Raw genomic sequence first — 26,056 nt, forward strand, 5'->3', positions numbered from 1 at the left:
ATTGCTGGTCTGATAACTCCAACACTTCTGCCACCCGACTTTGATTCTGATACTTGCTCTGTCTCTTCAAATTGTGAGATATTTTTGCGTTTTGGTCTTCAGGGGAGAAGGGAGGGTGAAGCTCGGAGAGTGACATTTCTGCTTCTGTGGTACTCTCAATGTCCTTCCGCTTAAAATAGTTGGTATACCGAGATGCAATATTTTGGGGTTATCATATTCTGAACTCGAACAGTGTGTATCTCTTAAATTGGGTCTAACCACAAATTGCTTCTCTGCTTTACTGTTAAAAGTGAACATTAGAATACGTATTTTCACACATTTGCAAACATTGCTTACTACTAACATTCATTTTTGTATTTTTTTTAGCTTTTCCTACTTATTGTATGATAAGAGAAAATATTTATTTAGTCAAATTAATATTTGAATGTATAATTTTAGTTGTATCTTTCACCTCTCTATATTTTATCCTAAATCTACAGAAATAGCAGTTGCAACAATCTGATCAAACAAAATTTTAAAATGATTGATGAGATATAGAGGTAATATACTATCTTAGAAAAGGACACTGCAAGAAAAGTCTAAAAAATTAAAATAAGCATTGCATCTAATAATGGAGGACCCTTGGGCACTTATTTAACCTTTTAGCGTGTCATATTTTAATCTTTATAACAACGCAGTGGACTAAATAATATCTAGGGTGCCCTAGTTCTAAAATTCTGATTTATGAGAATAGGCAATGAAGACATATTATATCATTGCAACTTGCTCCCACCTTCTTTCTTTATAAATTACCCAGACATTGAATTCTCAGTATTTCCAAATCTGCTGTCTAACTTTTAACTCTGCTTTGACTAATTAGGGAGATGAAACTAGAATAAATTAGCAAAATTGTGCTAATTTTATTGTCAGTAGTTTCAAGGAAAGCACGATATCAGGGAATATTAACTCAATATATGTTACTTTTTAAAAATATTTACTGAGTAGGGGGATGAGCATTGAATAGTTATTTTAAGAATATAGTTCAATAAGTACATTTTAAATAATTCCCACCAATTTTAAATACCTTTAAGTTCTTTTTTCTACTAAGAATTAAGTACGCTAAAGATGTGAATTAGATTTTCATGATATGGATAGGTACTTTTGTTTCAATAATTTTCCTTTAATTAATAATTTAAGGAAACTTAACAGATTAATTTTATCATCAGGAGGTAGAGAAAATCTGGAAAAACATGTCTATTTTTTCATAAGTGATATAATAAGTTTAATCAAGCAAAAAATGAGTTATATCATTATCATTTATTTAAGAAGTTTGAAAAGCATATACCAAAATTTAAAATATTTCTTACAAATTTCACATTAGCAGTCTACTTTTGAGTATGTTTTTTAGAATTAATTCCAGAGTCAATGTTTCATGTTATGTTGCTTTACAGTTATTCTATATCTTTATATTAGCATTATACTTTAAATATTAAATGTGTTTATCAATATTTATAAGCCTATGTATTTGGAAATTCTATGTTTTTTCTAGATAATTTTTCTCTCACATTCAGTATGTAAATGTTAATTGGTTGTTCTTACAGAAGTCCTATTAACTTATCTTCCTTTAATTTCATACCCTTCATATTTTATTATACCAGAAGATTATTTCATTTTAACCAAAATTTAAATAGGACCTGGGATTATATGTTAAAATCATTGTAACTCAAAATTTAACACAGTGTTTTAATTACTTTGCCTGTTTGGTTTGCAGAATTGTACGTGTAATTGCTTTGCTTTTTAAAGTTACAAGTTAAAATTTAAAATACACTTTAGATGATATTTTTATGAAGACAGCTCTGGAAACAGATCATGCAGGAGATCTTCTATAACTTCTAGTCTGAAAAAATGACATTTCTTTTACTAAACTGTAGCTTTTTAGCCATTATATATGTATAATATATAATATTGTATAACATTTGACTTTCATAGTAACTTGAAGAGGCTTTCTAGTCTATTGTTATTCTCAAATTGTGTTAAGTAAAACATGATCAAGGTAGAATCTAAAAGGAAGGGCAGAGAAAGTAAAATTGTAATAGGAATTTTGACATTTTCATTCTTCAGTATGTGTGTGTTATAGGAGTCTGCTGATAAATTCTGAAAAAGAGTAGGCAAAGGAAGAGTTTAAAAATATGGACAATAAAATTCCAGAGTCAGAGGAGAAAACTGTGAAAAAAGAGGTGACTAGTGTAAGTGGATATTAAAATATGATATGTATTTATTATTTAAAATGATTTAAGAGTAAAAAATATTTAGACAAAGCAAGAAATATAATTATGAAACAGAAGTACATATATACTTTCTTGCTTAAAGTTATTTTAACTTTCCTGTTCTGTTACATGATTGCCTACCGGGATCTCAATTTATTTTTTTTCTTTTTCTTTTTTTTTTTTTTTTGAGACAGGATCTCACTCTGTTACCCAGGTTGAAGTGCAGTGGCGCAATCATGGCTCTCTCTCACTGCAGCCTCAACCTCCCTGGGCTTAGGTGATCCTCCCATCTCAGCCTCCTGAGTACCTGGAACTACAGGCGTTCACCACCACACCTGGCTAATTTTTTGTAGAGACAGAGTTTCATTGTGTTTCACAGGCTGGTCTCAAACTCCTTGGCTCAAGCGATCTGCCTATCTTGGCCTCCCAAAGTGCTAGAATTAACAGCATGAACCGCTGAGCTTGGACTTAGATTTTTTTTTTTTTTTTAATGTATATGTATTCTGTAGAACATCATGCTAGTCTGCTATGGTAGCACTAGTATGCTAATTGACTTGGTGGTCAGAAATCTCAAAGCTACTCTAGCTATTTTGGAAGAAGGGCAGGATATAAACTTAGACCATTCGGAAATCTGTCACCTCAGCAAAATTTTAGGAATTTCATAATCTGGCACATGCTGGGAATCCTGTGTATAATTTAAAAAAACAAGTTGCTGAAACTTGCACTTTTAATAAAATGAGAAGTATAGTGCTTGCTGAGTTATTTTGACTTGAAGTATTCATATACAGCTTTCAGTAATACTAATTCATGCCAGTATTCATGAGGATACTAATTTCTATTTGGAACCAGAGAGAGAAAGGCCTTTAGCAAAATAAGGCTGTAAAGTGTGTTGTAACCTACCATGAAGCTTTGGCTATATGATTCAGCAGATGCACTGGTAACAGACTATTCATGGTTGGTAAGAAATGCTGTGTGGGTCTCTGGGATCACCAATTGGAGAGTTGTAGATTACTGGAATTCCAGAGCAAGGAGGGAGCTACTTGCTTTTTGAGAAAAAGTTCTTTATCAGCTACTTGGCTCTAATAGAGATTGAGCCCCAGGCCATGGGATTCTGAACAAATAGAAGAGCTGTGTATTGTTAAAACATTAGACAGGCAAAGTAGAAATTCATCTTATAATATTCATGTGCAGGGGGTCAAAATATGCCACCTCAAAATATGCCACTTTGGCATAAAAATAATTTTGAAGTAAAGATAAATCAGAAATAACAGATGCAGAAGGAGCCTTGCTGGAGCTTCTTTTATTTGACTAAAAGCAGAAACCTCTGAAAAATTAGAACTATCAAAGTTTCTACTCCAAAGAAAGTTTTACGGCCATGAAGGAAATAGAAAGTGAGCACGAAAGCAACCTGAATAAACAACACTTATCTTCCATTACTTTCCCTACATATTTAACATTTGCCTTCCCACCATTTGCCATCTTTGAAAGCATAAAACATTTTTCCTTTGTCTTGTAGCTGCTTTACAAATGTATTGTTCTTTTGTTAAGATACTATATAAACACAAGCTCTAATCAACCCTTTGAGTAACTCACCACGGAGGTTCCTCCTGTGTAACGTGTACTGCACACATTAATAAACCGTTTTACTCTTCTTAATGTGTCGTTGGTTTTTTTTTTTTTTTCTTTTTTTTTTTTTTTGAGACGGAGTCTCGCTCTGTCGCCCAGGCTGGAGTGCAGTGGCGCTATCTCGGCTCACTGCAAGCTCCGCCTCCCGGGTTTAGGCCATTCTCCTGCCTCAGCCTCCCGAGTAGCTGGGACTACAGGCGCCCGCCACCTCGCCCGACTAATTTTTTTGTATTTTTAGTAGAGACGGGGTTTCATTGTGTTAGCCAGGATGGTCTCGATCTTCTGACCTCGTGATCCGCCCATCTCGGCCTCCCAAAGTGCTGGGATTACAGGCTTGAGCCACCGCGCCCGGCCAATGTGTCATTTGTTAATCTGATTTACAAAGTACCAGCTGAAGAATCTAAGACAGATAAGGTAAAAATATATTTTCTCCATGACACTATTATATGCTTATGATCAGGCCAAAGTATGTCCAATAGGAACAAGTAAGCTACATAATTAAACAAGTAGTCTAACTCACATGCTTACCTCTGTTGTATTGATGCTTCATTTGCACACATTTTCTCATGTATGATTCCCCATGAAGCAAAAATAAATGAAAGGAAAAAAAAACAAACAAACAAAATTAAACAACTAGATTTACTTCTTGGTTTGTTTAATTATGGTAGCCAAAAATCAAAAACCACTGCAGTATAGCGCTAATCAAGGATAGTCTGATAGATATCAGAGAAAATTCTCTTTCTGGACAGAGATTTGCAATCAACTTGGTTCTATACTTTACTGCTCTGTCCTCAATGGCTAGAATACAAGGGTTTAGGAAATAGTGGGTGATTGATATGGTTTCGTTGTGTCCCAACAAAAATCAAAATCTCATCTTGAATTATAATTCTCCATATATCCATAATCCCCACATATCAAGGCAGAGACTAGGTGGAGGTAACTGAATCATGAGGTGGTTTCCTCATCATACTGATCTCATGGTAGTGAGTAAATTCTCACAAGATCTGATGGTTTCATAAGTGTGTGATAATTCCTTCTGCATTCATTCTCCTTCCTGCCGCCCTGTGAAGAAGGTACCTTGCTTCCCCTTCACCTTCTGACATGATTGTAAGTTTCCTGAGGCCTCCCGAGCCATGTTTATCTGTGAGTTAATTAAATATCTTTCCTTTATAAACTACCCAGTCTCAGGTAGTAGCTTTATAGCTGTATGAGAATGGACTGATATAGTGGTGATAGGAGTGACCCCTCTCACCATCATTCCTCATAACCAGTTTCAAAATGTAGGCTTCCTGTCACCACAAGTTCTAATTCTGCTGGATTAGGGATCTTGATTTTCAGGAGTAATGACACTTCTGCTAGTGAGCTCAGAATTGTGTCCACTAAACCTGAAACTATGATGATTACCTGATCACTTTGAGCTTCTTGTGCTGTTGACGAATAGGTAAAGAAAGGAATTACTATACTAGTCAGGATAACTAGCCTTCATTTTCATAAGTTGTCTTAGTGTGTGTATATATATATATATATAAAATATATATATATATATATATAAAATTAAATACATACAATACTAAGCAACAGATATCTCATCATAGTTTCTCCACTTATTTTTTGGTTATACAAGATTTATACTTTAATGGGTTCCTCAAAAAACATTCAAGAATTGTATTCCAGGGTTTTGTTTTTCTGCTTGTTTGCTCTAATATTTATTATTATTTGTGTGCTTTACACTTGAAAGTAAACTGAGCTGGGTGTAATACCTTGGTTCTCTATTTTCTTTACTTGCGTGACTTAAAAATGTCCCTATCTTGTCTTCTGTTATGAAGTATTGCCTTTAATAAGTTTAATACCAAACCTGATTTTCTCCTAATTAATGATTAGTTATGGTTTTTATTGGATGTCTGAGTAGATTTACTTTTTTTCAAATTTGTTATTCAATATTATTTTTCTTATTTATTGGAAAATGCCGCTATTATTATTTTTGTGACTGTTTAAATTTTTCATTATTTTTTAAATTTAATACTCAATATTATTTTTATTACTTTTTAGAAAATACCCATTTTAATGTTGTGAATAACTCTTTACTCTCCAATATGATTCTAGTTAAATAGTTCAATTTACATGTAGTATTTTTTATTTCAAAAAAAAAAAATCCTTTACATGTATTTATTTTTCTGTTTATCTGTTCATTTATCAATCTAACATCAATCTATCTATTTTTTTATTGCTTTGGATTACTTTTTTGTCATCTCCAATAATATGTATGCTGAATCTTCTGTATCTATTTTCTATATTTCCTTTTTCCATCAAATTTGTTTCCTATTTTAATTTCTGTTTAATTAATATATTATTCAACTTTCTGTTCTCTAGTTTGGTTATCATAATTTTTGTGATGTTTACTGCAGCAGTATGTAGTTCAGACTTTGTTTCTGAGACTTTTTTTTTTTTTTCTTGGGCTCTCTCAATGATCTATTCATACTCTCTCATTGTACGGTCACAACATTTTTAACTTTGGTATTTTCAGTTGCTGTTTTGTCATGACTTTTAACAGGTTTTTTTTTTTTTTTTTTTTTTTTTTTTTTATAATGTGTTTAGCTCATTTTATAATGTTAGCATGTAATCTCATCTGTTTTGTTCTCATTTTTATTTTTCAGTACATGTACTATTTAGTTTTGTATTTTAATTAAATATTCTATATGGAATTCAATCTAAACTTTATACATCTCCTGTGTAATAATGCTTTCATATACAGTCATGTACCACATGATGATGTTTCAGTCAATGCTTGACTGCATATATGATAATGATCCCTCAAGATGATAATAGAGTTCAAAAATTCCTATTGCTTAGTGATGCTGTAGCCTTCCTAACATCCTAGATGACACATTATTCACTACTCATGTTTGTGGTCATGTTGGTGTAAAGAAGTCTACTGCACTGACAGTCATGTAAAAGCATAGGACATACAATTATGTATAGTACATAATACTTGAAAATGATATATGGTATATATATTCACTAGATCGTACTTTGTATTGTTATTTTAAAGTGGACTCCTTCTACTTACCAAAAAAAAATGTTAAGTATAAAACAGCTCAGGCAGGTCCTTCTGGAGGTATTTCAGAAGTAGGCATTGTTTTCCTAGGAGATGACAACTCCAGGTATATATATTTTTTTGCCCCGGAAGACCGTCCAGAGGGATAAAGTGTGGAGGTAGAAGATAATGATATTGATGATCCTGAACCTGTGTAGGTCTAGGCTAATGTGTTTGTGTTTGTTTCTTGTTTTTTTGTTTTTGTTTTTGTTTTTGTTTTTTTTAAAAAGCACAAAAAGGAAAAAAAAATAGAACATATCTTATAGGATAAGAATATAAAGAAGGAATATTATTTTTTACAGTTGTACAATGTGTTTGTGCTTTAAGATTAGTGTCATTACAAAAGAGTAAAAATCTATTAAAACTTGAGTTCTTTGTAGGTTCTGGATATTAGCCCTTTGTCAGATGAGTAGATTGCAAAAATTTTCTCCCATTCTGTAGGTTGCCTGTTCACTCTGATGGTAGTTTCTTTTGCTGTGCAGAAGCTCTTTAGTTTAATGAGATCCCATTTGTCAATTTTGGCTTTTGCTGCCGTTGCTTTTGGTGTTTTAGACATGAAGTCTTTGCCCATGCCTATGTCCTGAATGGTACTACCTAGGTTTTCTTCTAGGGTTTTTATGGTATTAGGTCTAACATTTAAGTCTCTAATCCATCTTGAATTAATTTTTGTATAAGGAGTAAGGAAAGGATCCAGTTTCAGCTTTCTACTTATGGCTAGCCAATTTTCCCAGCACCATTTATTAAATAGGGAATCCTTTCCCCATTTCTTGTTTCTCTCAGGTTTGTCAAAGATCAGATGGCTGTAGATGTGTGGTATTATTTCTGAGGACTCGGTTCTGTTCCATTGGTCTATATCTCTGTTTTGTTACCAGTACCATGCTGTTTTGGTTACTGTAGCCTTGTAGTATAGTTTGAAGTCAGGTAGCGTGATGCCTCCAGCTTTGTTCTTTTGACTTAGGATTGTCTTGGAGATGCAGGCTCTTTTTTGGTTCCATATGAACTTTAAAGCAGTTTTTTCCAATTCTGTGAAGAAACTCATTGGTAGCTTGATGGGGATGGCATTGAATCTATAAATAACCTTGGGCAGTATGGCCATTTTCACGATATTGATTCTTCCTATCCATGAGCATGGCATGTTCTTCCATTTGTTTGTGTCCTCTTTTATTTCACTGAGCAGTGGTTTGTAGTTCTCCTTGAAGAGGTCCTTTACATCCCTTGTAAGTTGAATTCCTAGGTATTTGATTCTCTTTGAAGCAATTGTGAATGGAAGTTCATTCCTGATTTGGCTCTCTGTTTGTCTGTTACTGGTGTATAAGAATGCTTGTGATTTTTGCACATTAATTTTGTATCCTGAGACTTTGCTGAAGTTGCTTATCAGCTTAAGGAGATTTTGGGCTGAGACAATGGGGTTCTCTAAATATACAATCATGTCATCTGCAAAGAGGGACAATTTGACTTCTTCTTTTCCTAACTGAATACCCTTGATTTCTTTCTTTTGCCTGATTGCCCTAGCCAGAACTTCCAACACTATGTTGAATAGGAGTGGTGAGAGAGGGCATCCCTGTCTTGTGCCAGTTTTCAAAGGGAATTTTTCCAGTTTTTGCCGATTCAGTATGATATTGGCTGTGGGTTTGTCATAAATAGCTCTTATTATTTTGAGGTACGTTCCATCAATACCGAATTTATTGAGAGTTTTTAGCATGAAGGCTGTTGAATTTTGTCAAAAGCCTTTTGTGCATCTATTGAGATAATCATGTGGTTCTTGTCTTTGGTTCTGTTTATATGCTGGATTACGTTTATTGATTTGCGAATGTTGAACCAGCCTTGCATCCCAGGGATGAAGCCCACTTGATCATGGTGGATAAGCTTTTTGATGTGCTGCTTAATCCGGTTTGCCAGTATTTTATTGAGGATTTTTGCATCGATGTTCATAAGGGATATTGGTCTAAAATTCTCTTTTTTTGTTGTGTCTCTACCAGGCTTTGGTATCAGGATGATGTTGGCCTCATAAAATGAGTTAAGGAGGATTCCCTCTTTTTCTATTGATTGGAATAGTTTCAGAAGGAATGGTACCAGCTCCTCCTTGTACCTCTGGTAGAATTCAGCTGTGAATCCATCTGGTCCTGGACTTTTTTTCGTTGGTAGGCTATTAATTATTGCCTCAAGAAAAAACAAACAACCCCATCAAAAAGTGGGCAACGGATATGAACAGACATTTCTCAAAAGAAGACATTCATACAGCCAACAGACACATGAAAAAATGCTCATCATCACTGGCCATCAGAGAAATGCAAATCAAAACCACAATGAGATACCATCTCACACCAGTTAGAATGGCAATCATTAAAAAGTCAGGAAACAACAGGTGCTGGAGAGGATGTGGAGAAGTAAGAACAGTTTTACACTGTTGGTGGGATTGTAAACTAGTTCAACCATTATGGAAAACAGTATGGTGATTCCTCAAGGATCTAGAACTAGATGTACCATATGACCCAGCCATCATATTGCTGGGTATATACCCAAAGGATTATAAATCATGCTGCTATAAAGACACATGCACATGTATGTTTATTGCGGCACTATTCACAATAGCAAAGACTTGGAATCAACCCAAATGTCCATCAGTGACAGACTGGATTAAGAAAATGTGGCACATATACACCATGGAATACTATGCAGCCATAAAAAAGGATGAGTTTGTGTCCTTTGTAGGGACATGGATGCATCTGGAAACCATCATTCTTAGCAAACTATCACAAGAACAGAAAACTAAACACCGCATGTTCTCACTCATAGGTGGGAACTGAACGATGAGATCACTTGGACTTGGGAAGGGGAACATCACACACCGGGGCCTATCATGGGGAGGGGGGAGGGGGGAGGGATTGCATTGGGAGTTATCCCTGATGTAAATGACGAGTTGATGGGTGCTGACGAGTTGATGGGTGCAGCACACCAACATGGCACAAGTATACATATGTAACAAACCTGCACATTATGCACATGTACCCTAGAACTTAAAGTATAATAATAATAATAATAAAGAAAGAAAGAAAGAAAGAAAAAGCAAAAAAATCTATTAAAACTTAAAAGTTTAAAAAGTAAAAAAAAAAAAAGACATAGGAATCCAAGTCTGTTGTATTCCTGAAGAAATAATTTTTAAAAACTAATTTGGTGTAGCCTATATGTACAGTATTTATAAAGTCCACAGTAGGGCACAGTAATGTACTCGGCCTTCACATTCACTCACTGATCACTTACCCAGCACAATGTCTAGTCCTAAGAGCGCCATTCATAGAAAGTGTTTTATTGAGATGTACTAATTTTTATCTTTTACACTGTATTTTTACTGTGCCTTTTCTATGTTTTAGTATGTTAGATACACAAAAACTTACCATCGTGTTATAATTGCCTACAGTATTTAGTGCAGTAATATCCTGTACAGGTTTTTATCCGAAGAGCAATAGGCTATATCTTAAGCCTAGGTGTGTTTTATGTGATTTTTTGCTACAATTAAATTGCTTAAAAATGCATTTTTCAGAGCATATCCCTGTCTTTATGATACATGACTATATTATGTTTTAGAGAAAGATTCTTGTGTCAGCGTTGTTTTTGTATCTTTACTTCTTGAGGGCTATCATTTACTACAAACTGTTAGGAATATTAGGGCTCTAAATATAGCTGTTTCCATAGAGCTGAGATCAGACTTCTTTAGACCTCTTATTTCCAGATGCTAAAACTCATTTTCTCTATTCTCAGTGTTTCCAGCCTGCTTAATTTGAAAAACACTCTGGGCAGTTTTCCTCAAGTTAGTACTTCATTCACTTAGAACAGAGTACAATGATAGAAGTCTCAGACCTGTGGCTGAGTTACACAGCATAGCTGTGTGTGGTTTTATCTATGCATTTTCTCATTATTTTATGGAACATAAATTATTATTTTTACATTAGATGTATTCATTTGAATAATTGACAAAGCACAATTTATGTAGTTACATATAAAACAAAATTTTCAAATTTAGATATTAAGCAAAAATGTTTTCCACTGTCATGTTTTTTACCAAGTAAAACAATTTGCTTCTTATTAATGTGTTAGTCTTGCAAGGAACTTATTGTTTGTAATTTGTCCTACCAACCATATTCAGGGTGCAGTGGAGATAATTTATTACCTGGTTTTGTTGAAGATTTATCACGATTTTTAATTTTCTCATCTATGCTTTACTAATTCATTTGTTTTCTTAATGGAATCACTTTTAAATAACCATTACAATTTTATCAGAAATTGAACTACTTAAAAATATGTCTATATAAATATTTTTTAAAGAAAAGTAACTTTGTTAGGTATATTGATGTTTTATTCTGATGTGTAACCCTGATCATAAATTTAGAAACTTGAAAGCAAGAGATCTACAGTTCTACTTGTGACTTGTGAACCACTTTGTTTTGTTAAACTTGCTTTGAACATAAGGAGAAGACATTATTTTTTATTTTTATTTTTTTTTTTTTTGAGACGGAGTCTGGCTCTGCCGCCCGGGCTGGAGTGCAGTGGCCGGATCTCAGCTCACTGCAAGCTCCGCCTCCCGGGTTCACGCCATTCTCCTGCCTCAGCCTCCCGAGTAGCTGGGACTACAGGCGCCCGCCACCTTGCCCGGCTAGTTTTTTTTTTTGTATTTTTAAAGTAGATACGGGGTTTCACCGTGTCAGCCAGGATGGTCTCGATCTCCTGACCTCGTGATCCGCCCATCTCGGCCTCCCAAAGTGCTGGGATTACAGGCTTGAGCCACCGCGCCCGGCCTATTATTTCTATATGATAAAAATTCCATCTTATCCAGGAGAAATTGAGAGATTTAACAGAATGTCCAACATTGTTACAGTTTTATACCCTTTCTGGAATGTGCAGTACTTTTGTATTTAATCAGCGTAACATACGTAGTGTCCTTTTTTATTTGGTTTAGTTTATAAATGTCTTATTCAATTGTATAAAAATATATATTAAGTTCCTAAAGTTTACAATTAAATTAAGAATTCCATGTTGAGTGATTTAGTTATATCTCACATAAATTAAACTTGTCTCTTGAAGCATAAAAGTTTTTTGAGTAACTTCTTGCTGCCACTCTCATGCTGGTCTGAGGTACACTCTCTTGTAAAATATATTCCCCAAACCTGGATGTCTCTTCCCTAATTGCTTTTAACTATAGCTGGCGGAAATTTGGAGTTCTGGAAAATCTTTACTGCAATGAAAGAGGGATATCAAAGTCTAAATAAACTAAGAAAATAACATTTATTTCCTGAGTAACAAGCTCTTTTCTGTCCCATTCTACTTTCACTAGATGACTGTGATAGCCAAATCTCCTTTGTTAAATTGTTGGCCCAAGAATCTAAGACCTATCCCTACGCCCTGCTTTCCTAGTCCTAGTTTCCCATATAAGGACAAATATATTTTCTAGGTGATTGATAGTTTTCTAAGAGATGTCCAGCTCAAGGAGAAAACTCATCTACACACATGGAAGACTGGCATATTAAACTGCTTTCCAATAAGCCTTACAATCATACCATATGCAATACTAACACATATAGAGGTTATTCCATTATAGGACTAGAGGTATCTGATTCAGTTCAGCATTTGTGGCTAAATTACAATTTTTATTTTATTTAGACTCATCTGTAACTTTTATACACAAAACTCAACACAATGTGGTTTCCAAAAAGATAATTTTAATGATTTTCTTGTACATGAATCACCCTGTGAACATTTTATTTATATTGGTCACCATGAATCTGTTGGTATGCTGTGGAAAATCAGCTCAAATTTATTTTTGATGATAAATGGCCTATGACCCCAATTAGTCAATAAGCCATTTTAGTCTATTTTCATAGTTATTAACATTTAACGAGAGCCTACAATGTCCCAGGCTTTATGCAAGGTGCTTAACACATTATTAAATTTAATCCTTATAGTCTAAGATCAATATTATGCCCAATTACACATGAAAAAGGAATTGGAGATTAGAAAAGGGAAGCTTGCTGTCTAAGGTCATGTATGTGGTAAAAACTAGGGATGACTATGTCTATGCAGTTGGAATAAACAATATTTCAATTTTGTTTTCCTGACTGGAAACTTTAAGCCTATGTAGAGTTAATAACCCCGTTAGAATCCATTATGCATTGATGAATAAAAGATTTATATCATTCTTTTAGATCTCTCTGGTTTAGCTAAATTTTACTCTTAATTTTTTTTTTAAATCAGAATATTGCCACATTCAATAATTTCCTTGAAGATAATGAGATTCTTATAGTGGTAGTCAGCTTTCCTACTTATTTTTTAAACTCATCTGAGTTAAATGCAAATCTGTTTCCTTGAAGAAAAAAATGAATTTGATAAATGTGTTGAAAATACTTGATACATAACTGATAATGTAATTTAAGACTTTTACAATTAAAACCTGAATATTTGTATTTATTTTAAAAAGGAAAAGAACATAGTATATTAAAATAGTCCTTGAAACCACTTCAGATTATTAATGAAGGATTATATAACAATTACTGAACAATTACTAGTTTCTTTTAGTATACTAAACTTGGTATATATACAGATGCAATTTATTAATTATGTTAAGGTAAGATTACCACTCAACATTTATTAGTAGATTATGAGAGCTGTATAGAAATAGGCTTCATGAAGAATATTCAATGTAAATCAGTGGTGCCTTATAGCTCATTATTTTATTCATTTATTAAACAATTTATTTATTTATTTTATTTATCCATTTCACTAAGCTAATTGTAGGTATATTTTAGGAGCAGATGCATTAATGATAAAAACTCTTCAAAAAGTACCTCTATACATAATTCCATAGATGTATAAAAATGTAGTTATTTGGAGATGCTTAATACCTCTTTCTAAATTATAGTGAGTTAGACGCCCTAGGTCAGAGATGTCATATAATACAGACAGCAATAATAAAAATGCTACAACATTATCTGGGGTTGACTCAACCCAAATTTGTATTAAATGTTGTATTCATATTAGCATACTTATTCGGCAGTAGATTCCAGCACTGCATAAACTTAAAATTATTAAAAGCATAAGTCTGTCCTTAGAGAACAATGTACTTCTACATATCTAGCCATAAGAGTAGTTGTTGAACCTCTTAACATCCACAACAGAAGGATTTCTTTGTGAAATTGAGCATTGTTCAATTTACAAATAGTATTATATTGGAGTGCTAAATGATTGATATATTTGTGTTTCTTGGCATTGTTAAAACACAGATCCAACATCATAAGCTTAAGGGTTACCTTATAAACGTTATGAGAAACAAGAATATATTCCTTAAGAAGTGCTGGTTTACACTCAGTAATCAGTAGACAACTCTTTGTTGAACTTAAATGAATAGCCACTTGACTCTGACAAAATAGTCCTTAAAACTGAAAATCTCAGTGCAATGTAATACTTTCTTCAAATCATCTGAGAAATGACTTAGAAATGGTTATTGTGAGTAAGGAGAAATATGACAGCCATTTAGTATTCTAAAGGACAATTTAAATCCTATCTGTGAATTTAGAGGAGGAAATAATAAATTTTATGTGACTTATCCAGTACAGACTAGGGCAAGGAACAAGGCCAATGGAACTGAGATTGAACATTCTCTTTTCATTTGTACCTGAATATGGGTGGAAGGATACTTATATGCCTTTTCTGTTAATTGCATGATTAAAACACTGCTAATGTATTATAGCACATTTACATTTATATATTAATTTATATATTATTAATATATAAATTTACATTTATATATTAATGTCTATGTAAAAGCACTTGAAAAATTTAGGAGTACCCACATTCTAAAGGGGAAGACAAGATCTAAACATTCTTTTTAAAAATAACTATTTCACACCATCAAAGTTGATGTTATGTTTACTGAGTTATATATTAATATTAGTAGTTATTAATAATGTAGAATAGTAGCAAAAACTTTGATGAAGTGAAACAAGCTTGGTTTTGAATCACAATTTTTCTATTTCTTATGTGCAATTGGCTCCATGTGACACATTTTAAATCTAGAAAATAGAAAAAACAGTTATAAGATCATAATTAACCTTAACTGTCATTTTACATAAAGCGTTTAGTAGATATTAATAGTAACAAATGTTGACACAAAAATATATTTGCCAAAAAACTCTTTAATAAGTACAGCTTCTTTCTTTTATGACTCAAAATAAAGAACAATTTTTTTGTAGTTTTGGACTTTGGTGAAGATGGAGTCTGTCAATATCAGTTCCTACTTTACTATTATGATTTTTAAAAATATTCAACCTCCCTTCTATTGTAAGAAATATTAATTTGCTTTCTTTCCAAAGAAAGCGTAGGCATTTGTGTTTTATACTGGCTCATGTTGCTTTATAGAAAGAGTAATGAATTGTAGCTGAAAGGCATGGATTTAGAAGTACTCTCTACTATTGTTAGTTACGTGACAATGGGCACATCATTTATTACTCTTTTAGACTCTTCATAGGAAATTCTGGGGAATAATACAAAATGTATGTAAATTAGTACACTCAGAGTTAGCATTTTGAACAAAAATTATTCTTGCACTAACTCTGACTTTTTCATCTTACAAATCATCAAGATCAACTGATACCAGGTAATGTGAACTGTTTTGGTTAGTTTCAGTCTTCATTCTAATGAATTATCTAAAATGTCTCCTACTGAAATTAATTGTTCTTATGAAACATGTACCTCAAGCTTGTTCAATCCACTGCGTGGGACCCAGGATGGCCTTGAATGAGGCCAACACAAATTTTGCAAACTTTCTTAAAACATTAGTTTTTTTTGTGATTGTTTTCTTTTTTTGTTTGTTTTGATGGAGTCTTGCTCTGTTGCCACGTTGGAGTGCAGTGGCGTGATCTCAGCTCATTGAAATCTCCACATCGCGGGTTCAAGCCATTCTCTTGCATCAGCCTCCCGAGTAGCTGGGAATACGGGCGTGTGCCGCCACACCCAGCTAATTTTTGTATTTTTACTAGAGACGGGGTTTCACCATGTTGGCCAGGATGGTCTTGATCTCCTGACCTCGTGATCCAACCACCTCGGCCTCCCAAAGTGCTGGGATTACAGGCATGAGCCACCGCGCCCAGCCTTTGTGATTTTTTAAAAAATTAATCAGCTATCGTCAGTGTTAGTATATTTTTATGTGTGGGCAAGACAATCCTTCTTTTTCCAGTGTGGCCCAGGGAAGCCAAAATATTGGACACCCCGATATATCTTTTCATCCTTATATATAAATTAGCATTGTTTCTCTCTAAAACATATTTTGCCATTAGTCATTCTGAACTAATATACAGATACTTTTCAAGTATAAATAATCTATTACCCTAATCACATTTGAAGAGTCTTTGCCTTTATATCATACTAGTATACTCACTAGCATCGTGTATGTAGTGAATGGTTTACAGTAATTGATATTATTTAGTGTCTTTGACAAGTAGTAATTTATTTTTTCAGAGGAATTATTTCAGCCCACAATTAATATAAAATTTAGTTTCTTCAAAATTAAGAGAAAAAAAAATACTGTGAATTACCCCATGACAGTAGGTACTATCACAACTTTTTTTGTTCAAACCACAATTTTTGTTCTAAATATGTTTCTCTTTACTAATACATTATATACAAAATGCCATTTATAGAGAAATATCCTGATTCAATAAGACAAGTAGTAATACAGTAAGTTACTGTGTTAAAATACAGTAATTTAAAGAGCTGATGCATTAGTGATAATAATTCTTCAAAAAGTACCTCCATACATAGTTCCATAGATGTATAACAACGAAGTTATTTGGAGATGCTTAATATCTATTGCTAAATTATAGTAAGTTAGACATCCTAGGTCAGAGATGTCATATAATATACACAGCAACAATAAAAATGCTACAACATTATCTGGGGTTGACTCAACTCAAATTTGTATTAAATATTGTATTTATATAAGCATTCTTATTCAGCAGTAGATTCCAGCACTGCATAAACTTGAAATGATTAAAAGCATAAATCTGTCCTTAAAGAACAATGTACTTCTACACTTCTAGCCATAAGAGTAGTTGTTGAACCTCTTAACATCTACAACAACAGAAGGATTTCTTTGTGAAATTGAGCATTGTTCAATTTACAAATAGTATTACATTGGAGTGCTAAGTGAAATTAAAAATGTGTGATGCTTCCTTTTAGGAATGTAGATATATTAATTTCAAAGCATAAGAGCTGTAAATAAAATGTATGGTAGGTTATCAAGAGCCCAGCATGTCTTTTTTAGGGGCACTCTGTTTTCATATGACAAATTTGAATCCCCTCCCTAGATTTTTAATTAAAAGATACAGGGGAATGTTGTTCTTCAGTATTGCAATACAAAGGTACTTAAAGTACACATAAGTAAGGTGCCCTTTTTGATGCACTTTGAAGCATAGTTTTCGCTTCCATAATTCTCTATCTTTCACACTGAATTCTGCTTTTTAAGTTACTTTAATACTTTTTCTGTACAACTCAATTTAGTCTGACAGTGTTACATCTATTATTTGCAAATCTGAAAACACAAAAATGTTTAAAATAAGAAGTTTATTTGTAACCCACTTGGCAGGAAAATATAACACAATTTACATAGGCTACATTACTCTTTGTTGGAATGGATATTCATATGTTTTACTGACAAATAATAATATGAAGCTGCCCAGATTCAAGTGGTGATATTTTCTAACATATAAAGTGTGAAATTCTGAAATACTTATTTCCAACACGTTCTCTATACTTTATATGTTTAATTTAATAATTTGAGGACTTACTGCAGTTTCTGACTTCTTACATACTATTGCCAAAGTAGTTCTGTTTGGTGGATTTTTCCATTGTAATATAATTCGATTAAATAAAATGCATTCAAACACACAAAAAATAAAATTTGTGACCATACGTTCTTCATTTTTATTGAGTGAATTATCTGGGCTGCCATTTTAAGCCAGGAGTCATTCTTTCTTTCATTTCAATGAAGCACAAATATTTAAATATACCAGCAGTTCTGCAATGTTTGATACAGTTACTTATACAGAAAAAAAATGTTCTGAGTTCCTAGTTACTAATTGTCCATTTACTAAAGCAATCAGAAAGCAATTCATGAATATTATGATATATTGCTAAATTACAATGATATATTGCAATATTATATGATACACTGCAATGAAGTTCTAAAAACCACTGGGCAAAGAATATGCATTATTCAATGTATTTTGATATCACCAGTAAATGTGTAATATAATGAAACTGACTTACCCTTCTGACATAAGAGGTAGTTTTATGAGATGTCATCTAGGTAGTGTATTGTGGTACACTCTAAATTCATGAACTGTTTCACATCCAGATTGATATCAGAAGGATACGAGAACACAACACATGGGATATAAAATTCTTCATAAAATATTACAGCATGATTAGGAAGAGTTTTGGCTGTTTCCTCACTTCATTTAGAGTAATAAGAATATGTAGCTTTTATTTAAAGACACAAATGCTGTTAATGCATAATATTTAAATGTTACTTTTCTTCTAAACTGTATATTGTCTTTGTCTCAAATGTTAAGTGTTAAGGCAAGGGTTTCCAAATAGCATGAAGGAGTTTCAGCTACAGAAGTTGTGATTTGTTAATGAGTCATATGAAAAGCAAAGATCAGAAATGATTCAGGAATATGGGTAATTTTTGTCAGGATATAGCACTTTAAAAGTATTGTTTCAGGAAGTTAAGACTAGCAAACTTATCGACACAATTTAATTGTAAAGGAAAAACATGAATATGCATTTCTGACACTGCTTTGCAAAGCAAAAAGCAAAACAAAAGAAAACAAAACATAACTTTGTATTTGAAAAAATAATGGAGCTTCCTGATTCCATAATATAAGCACTTTCTGAAAGTGTACATGCAAATAAGTGTACATGTCTTAAATTTCTGTCACAAATAAAGTTTTATATTACTTATTTTAGAAAAAAATGTTTAGATAATAGTGTCAATGAATTAACATTGACATGCTTGACAAAACAGAAAGTTCTAAAGCAAAGGATGTCTGCAGTGTTTTGCTCCTGAAAGTGAAATAGAGTAACTACTACCATTGCACCTACATTCCGAGACTCCTTCTACATTCCTGTTTCTCTAGTAATGGTTGGCTGACGCATTACTACCCACTGGGGCAATGCTGATAATGCTGTTGCTGCAATTGCTGCTGCAATGGCATCAAAAGACTTCCTTAGGCTATTATGCCAGGATAAAAGAGAGATACAAGTTCTGTCTGAACCCCTAAAGAGCCCTCTCTAATGTCTTGTCAGTCGCAAGCTCTCTGAAAGCTTATGTTCATCAGGTCCAGCCTACAGCAAATAGGAAATCCCAATAGGTAGTCTGTTCAGGAGAATAGGAAAATCAGTAGAATTAGATCATTTCATGGCAATTCAACCAATGAATGAGGCAATTTTACCATTTTTTAAACATTTTATTTGGCTAATATAGGCATAGCATCTGAAAAATCTTTGAAAAGTCAGCGCGCTGCCACTCATATTTTTTGTATTGAGCTTACAGATTATTCTTTTCATAGAACAGGACTTCCGAATACAAGGGAAAAACTTTCCCTTCACAGTGAAAGTGAATATGTGAAGCTGAGTATGTATTGTATACTTTAGTGCAAATAAATATAAATTCCATTTGGACTACCTATGTTTTCTATAATTAAAAAAAATATTTTGTTACTCTATTATAAACTATATTGCCTACTATTGATATATACTTACCTACATTGACATGTGACAAACATTGACCATAAAACCCATTGGCAAACTATTTTGTCTGAATCCATTTAAGTTCTAAAGAGGCATACTTTGTAAGAAAAATATGATGGGAATGTGCATGATAATAAATGTTTTATTTATATTTTACTCGATATTTATCTCTCAGATTTTAGTAACCCAAAATAATATTATTAGTAATATACTGATTATTGTTAGAATAATAAAATTATTTTAGATAACAAATATATAGGATAAATCTATTTAAGTGTGAATAATATATTTATTAACATGATACTTGATAATTATATTTTGGAAACTCTTTTGGATTTCTAAGCTTAGGAGGTAGACATATTCTCTAAGTAGTAGAGAACAGTATCATCAGTGTTTATATCTTCTAAATCTTTCTTTATTGCTTAGAATTTGTAACAACAAGTGTAATGACTTCTAATCTTTAACAATTTTTATGACTTTTTTCATCTGTGAAGGTCATACTTCTCTAAGCAGGCATATGAGAGAGGGGTCACTTGAAACTCTAAGAGTCTAAGGAGAAACTGATGATGACTTACCAGAAAAACTGCCTTCATTGTAATGGCTTATATTGTAGATAAAAATACCAGCTTGCCTTGCTCATTTATGGTCTGTTTCTCAGTTCTAAATTTTATAAGTAATTAGAAAAGTGTATCTGGATATTTGAAATACTATGAATCAAATCAATATATGTATATGATATTAAATAAATTCAAATGTATATATCATTACTTAAAACTATTTTTTACCATATGTAATTTTCAAACCTTTTCACTGTTTTTTATTTTTTCCCTAATAAATATGTGTATTAATTTATGTGTATTAATTTACAAGTGTTTTATTTGACATTATATAGACTGAGTTTGCATGTAGAATTTGTCTGGTTTATTAGTGATTTGAGTAAAAATACGTGTTACAGTTGCATAATAAAGCCATGTAATGTTGGTGATTGCCTTGTTTAACCTTATATGTTATTGGAAAAAAACTTCAAATAGATCTAGGAGCATCTTAAATAGTAAAATATGTAGATGCACAAATATGACAATTTCTCCATGAATAGAGAATGCAGATTACTTTATGTTAGTGCTTTGAGTAAGCCATATATAAACTACTATTTCTAAAATTGTTATAAATGATGGAAATTCTTAGGCAAGTTAGAATACATTATATTTATATGTTGTTGAATTAATAGTTGGGTGAAAATTCAAAGTTTTCAATTCTTCCCTAAATAATAACTTTTGACAGTATGTTGAGAAAATATTGATGACTGCTGAATTTATTAATTAAATTAAAATAGTTCACTCTAATTTACTCAATAATTAAATGATTACATTTTTAAAAAAAATAAATTGGTCCTTTACTAAATGTAAGAATAGAATTGCCAAGTCTCACTTTTGCTTCAAAAATAAACATAATACATTTGATGTAATTTTGTACTTTTTCACTGGCAACTACAATATGCTTCAATTCAAAACTGAATTACAGGCTGTTGTAGAAGCATTATTTTATGCTCATGTAAGTCCTAGGAATATTTTAGGAGAATTAAAACTATAAACCTTTTAGTGTATTTTTTTCTTTCTCAATTTATAAAATAATCTGTGAACATACCCACACATATAGTGTTTATCAATAAGAAATAGAGTTCAATGGTTTTCCAAGAAACGTAAAAACAAACTAGTGTTCATGTTTCTTTCATTAAAATTTGAATACAAATTTTACAAACACATATCCAAAATCATTTCCACAGACCCTGTGGTCTGGTGTTAACATTTGTATCATAGGCTACCTATGGAGAATTCCTAGGTTGCGTAGTAGTGACCACACTCTAATACCTTTATCAAGTGAGTCTTGGGCTGTGGCCTGATTGAGAAGTATGTGACCTTAGAAAGCTGAGTCAGAGCCTGAGTATACTAACAGCTGGAGACTGTTAACTAACTGCACTTCTTTCATTTGAATAGAAATTTCCGTATTGAGGAGAGATTTGAGTGGCTCGCTCCATGGCTACTATAATCGATACTTTGCATCATGGATCCACTTCTCCATTAATACTCAGAGAATATCTTTTTTAGGAATCCAAGGGGTCTCTCTTCCTGAGGAAAAACTTAAAAGAGGATATAGTAAAACAAACTATTTCTCATCCATGGAAAAATGAAACAAGAGGAAGTTCATGCTTTCTCTCGTGTAGGCATCTTGGTTATATGATCACAGCAAGTGGTTAGAGGCTTGACTGTTATTTCCATTTTGGCTTGTGACTTTAATTGTTTACTTCAACACCTGGAAGTTTAGCCCTCTCTCTAGTTCACCTGAGCTTCCGAAAACCTGGCTCAGCAGTAGGGTAATCAATTAAGCGGAATGCCATTGTGAAGAGCCAAAAGCTGAAAGATGCTGCAGGGCACCTTTGAGAGGTGCTATTGGAGCCTCTCTTACATTCTAAAGGAGCGTGCAAGTGGATTATTTACTAGAGTCTGAGGGCCCTGCAGAGTACTTCACCAATAAGTCTCTGGAAGTGCTAGTGGAGCCGGTGGGGCACTTGGCCAGCCATTCCAATTAGTCTTGGGAAGTGCTAGCAGGAGTGCAGCATGCTTGGAGGATGCCAACAGGTTGTTTATATATGTTTTTTGGTTCCAAGGTGGGGGTCTTTGGCTGTCTTTTGTTCTTGAATCCTGGCTAAACTCCCTTAGTGAGTCAGGTTAGCGATCAAATGGAGAGATTTGAAAGAAAAAAACTAGAGAAGCAGTTCCCTCACTGCTCCCTAGCTGCTCCCAGTGGCTGTAACAACTATTTGTTGGCTTCCAACAATAGGATCAGAGATGGAGTTGGGACTCCTGGGAGTTGAGGTGCTCTAAGCCAGTCCCCGGTACTGATAAAAACTCTGCCACACAGTAAGTTGTTGAAACCTCAGAAGAAAAACAGAAGAGTCTAGAGCCTTCAAGATTGCTTTGCCTAGTGGCCCCAAGAAACTTTAAAGATTTGATTAGTACTTCTCTAGAAGTAATCTTACTAAAGCTGATAAGAGAGAGTGGCATGATGTAGGGCACATCACTATAAACCCCTCCTCAAAGTGCCCTGAGAAGCCCCTGTCAACATCCCAAAACACAAATGGCAACAGTGATAGCAGCAGTTACTTACCCCAGCTCCCCACCTTTTCCTCACTACCCCAGAAAGCTTGTGGACAAATCCTGACAAAGATTTCACTCCCCTAGTTCTCCCTGTGGGCCTGGAGGTGAGTCAAAGAGCTCTGTCATTCTTTGTCCAGACCTCTCAACTTTCTGAAATGAACTCAACCAGGGTTTAAACCATATCTCCCTGTTCCCAGGAAGGACTAGAAACCCTATGCCAAGATAAGAGTTCACTGTGGAAATAAAAGAAAATTACATCTCTTGGGCCTTTTAGATAATTGTGCACAGGTGACTCTGATGGATTAAAATGAACAAAAGTTAATGCTCTCTGGTTTGGGGATTGAAGCTACCAACCTTGGGACTTTTGCCCAAGCGTAGCTATGGATGAGTACCTTTAGGCCCTACAAGACTCTACTGTTATAGCCCCCCATTGCTGAGTATGTCATTGGTATTGATATAGTTTATATATACACCCCTACTAATAGTTACCCTTATATTTTTCACTTGGTAACTGTAAACAAATAGACAAATTATTTAAGGTCATTAGTGCTAAAAACTCTAAAGACAAATAATGACAAATTTCAAATTTGAAGGCAGGATTCTTTAGGGTTGATAGTACTTCAACATAACTATCCATGATATGTGCACACAGTGTTCAATTCTTCATTGAATCAACAAATATTTTTTAAGTGCCCATAATGTTTCAAATTGTACTGTCAACTCAGTTTCTCCTGGCATGCCTATTAATTTCTAAAATAAACATTATGATAAGTAGTTCCAAATCAATAATTAAGTAAAATTTGAAAGATGTTGACATAGTTTTGCTCTGTGTCCCAACCCAAATCTTACTTTGAATCCCCATGTGTAAAGGGCAGGACCAGGTGGAGGTAATTGAATTATGGGGGCTGTTTCCCCCAGGTTCATCTCATGATAGTGAGTGTTCTCATAAGATCTGATGGTTTTATAAGGGGTTTCCTCCTTTGCTTGGCTTTCATTCTGTCTCCTGCCACCCTGTAAAGTCTTGACTTCTGCTATGATTGTAAGTTTCCTGAGGCCTCTCCAACTATACAGAACTGTGAGTGAATTAAACCTCTTTTCTTTATAAATTACCCAGTCTCGGATATTTCTTCATACCAGTGTGAGAACAGACTAATACAGGTGTTGTAAGGGAACATTAGAGACAACAAGATGAAAGCCTAATCTGATTGGTTACTATTTAATGTATTCATAATATAAAGTGAGGATGAGTAGACACTATTCTCTTTGATAGATATTATGGATAAAATAGTGAACAGATCTAGTACATTCCTGGTCATTGAACTTATCATATGAAACTAATTATGTAATCAGAAAAACAGATGCTACAGCTGCTAAGGGTTTCACATGATGTTGTGAGAATAAAATAGAAAATGCCTGCAAAAATAAGGAGCAGAAGGATATGTCAGTGAGGAAATGATGAGAAACCAGAGATCTAAATGAAGTACAAATGTGTCCTCAGTAAAAATAAAAGTCTACAAAGAAGGGTAAGTCTCAGGAAATGACTGGCAACAGAAGGTAACATTAGTCATTTGAAGAATTAGACAAGCCAGGGACATTAAAGTGAGTATGAGAAGAATAAAAGGCTGTTGGAATGAGGTAGGGCTCCATTACAAAGGTCTGTTTAGCTCATGTTGTGGACTTTGGTTTTCTTTCTTAGAACAGTGTGAAGTCATTAACATACTTTACACCAGAATTGTGGGGTTTGGTTTTGTGTGTTGAAAGTTCTGCATTGGTTGTACTGTAGAAAACATATTGGAAAAGAGGCAGAATTAATGTGCGGATGTGGTGGGGAGGGAGGTTAAGTGGGAATTCAAGTCTCATTCTCAGAGAAGAGATCTCCATCCAGCCTGCAGATGCAAACATGTAAGTCTTGTGTGCTATAGATGGTAATTAAAGCCAAGTACAAGATAAAAGTTGGCTATGGACATGTAAATCCAGCTCTTTGGGAGGCTGAACAGCAACAACATAAACATTTGAAACTATACCATCTTTGACCTCTGAAACGAAGTGCAAGATAACAGAGAATGCGTTGGAAAATATTTTTAACCATTGATATTGCTCAGAAACACAAATCAGGCAGTAAATCAGGCAGTCACTATCTCTACGGGGAAGACCAGCTTTGTAATGAGGCCACAGTCATTGCCAGTCCCTCCTCCATGACTGAACAATCTCCAATTTCACCTTACTTTTTAAATTAATGTTAACCAGGTACGGTGGCTCATGCCTGTAATCTCAGCACTTTGGGAGGCTGAGGCAGGCAGATGACCTGATGTCAGGAGTTCAAGACCAGTCTGTCAAACACGGTGAAACCCTATCTCTACTAAAAATACAAATATTAGCCAGGCATGGTGGTAGGCACCTGTAATCCCAGTTACTCAGGAGTCTGAGGCAGGAGAATCTCTTGAATCTGGGAGGCGGAGGTTTCAGTGAGCCGAGACCATGCCACTGCACTCCAGCCTAGGCGACAGAGTGAGACTCCGTCTCAAAAATATAATAAAAAAATAATAATAATACCAGAAAAAGCCTGCAGGATAAGCAAATGTGGTCATCAAAAAATAATAGTAATTTCATAGGTAAATATTAGCAAGCACTTACCATATAAAATGGTAAAAATAATAAATAAATCATTGGGTTAAAAAGAAAGAAAACAAATATAATAAAATATTACATAAGTCAATAAGGGAGTAAACAGAATTATTATTCATCCAGTAATAAGGTGAATAATTTATAAGTGAGCAGATAATGCAAGTGAATTTAGTGAAAAACTTAAAAATAAACAAACCAAAAGAAAGGCAAAGATTTGTGAAAGATGAACAGGAAACTTGGAAACACTAGCATGTATGTTAAATTAATAAAATCATGGTTTAAAAGTCATATTAATTTGGAAATTAAAAATGCTTCTCAGTGACACATCAAAAATATTAACATTTGGAGCTTTTTTAAAAAATTGAACAATTATAAAACATTACGTATTTAATTGAGATGGCTGAAACCAAAGTAGTAATTAGAAAATTTTAGCCTTAAAAAGAGGTGGAGCTAATACTTAAATGTACCACTTAAGATTTTTAAAAAGTCTCTGAAATTTTTCAAAAGGAAAC

The sequence above is a fragment of the Macaca fascicularis genome, chromosome 5 (assembly GCF_037993035.2).
Source record: "Macaca fascicularis isolate 582-1 chromosome 5, T2T-MFA8v1.1".
In the NCBI taxonomy this organism is placed as follows: domain Eukaryota; kingdom Metazoa; phylum Chordata; class Mammalia; order Primates; family Cercopithecidae; genus Macaca; species Macaca fascicularis.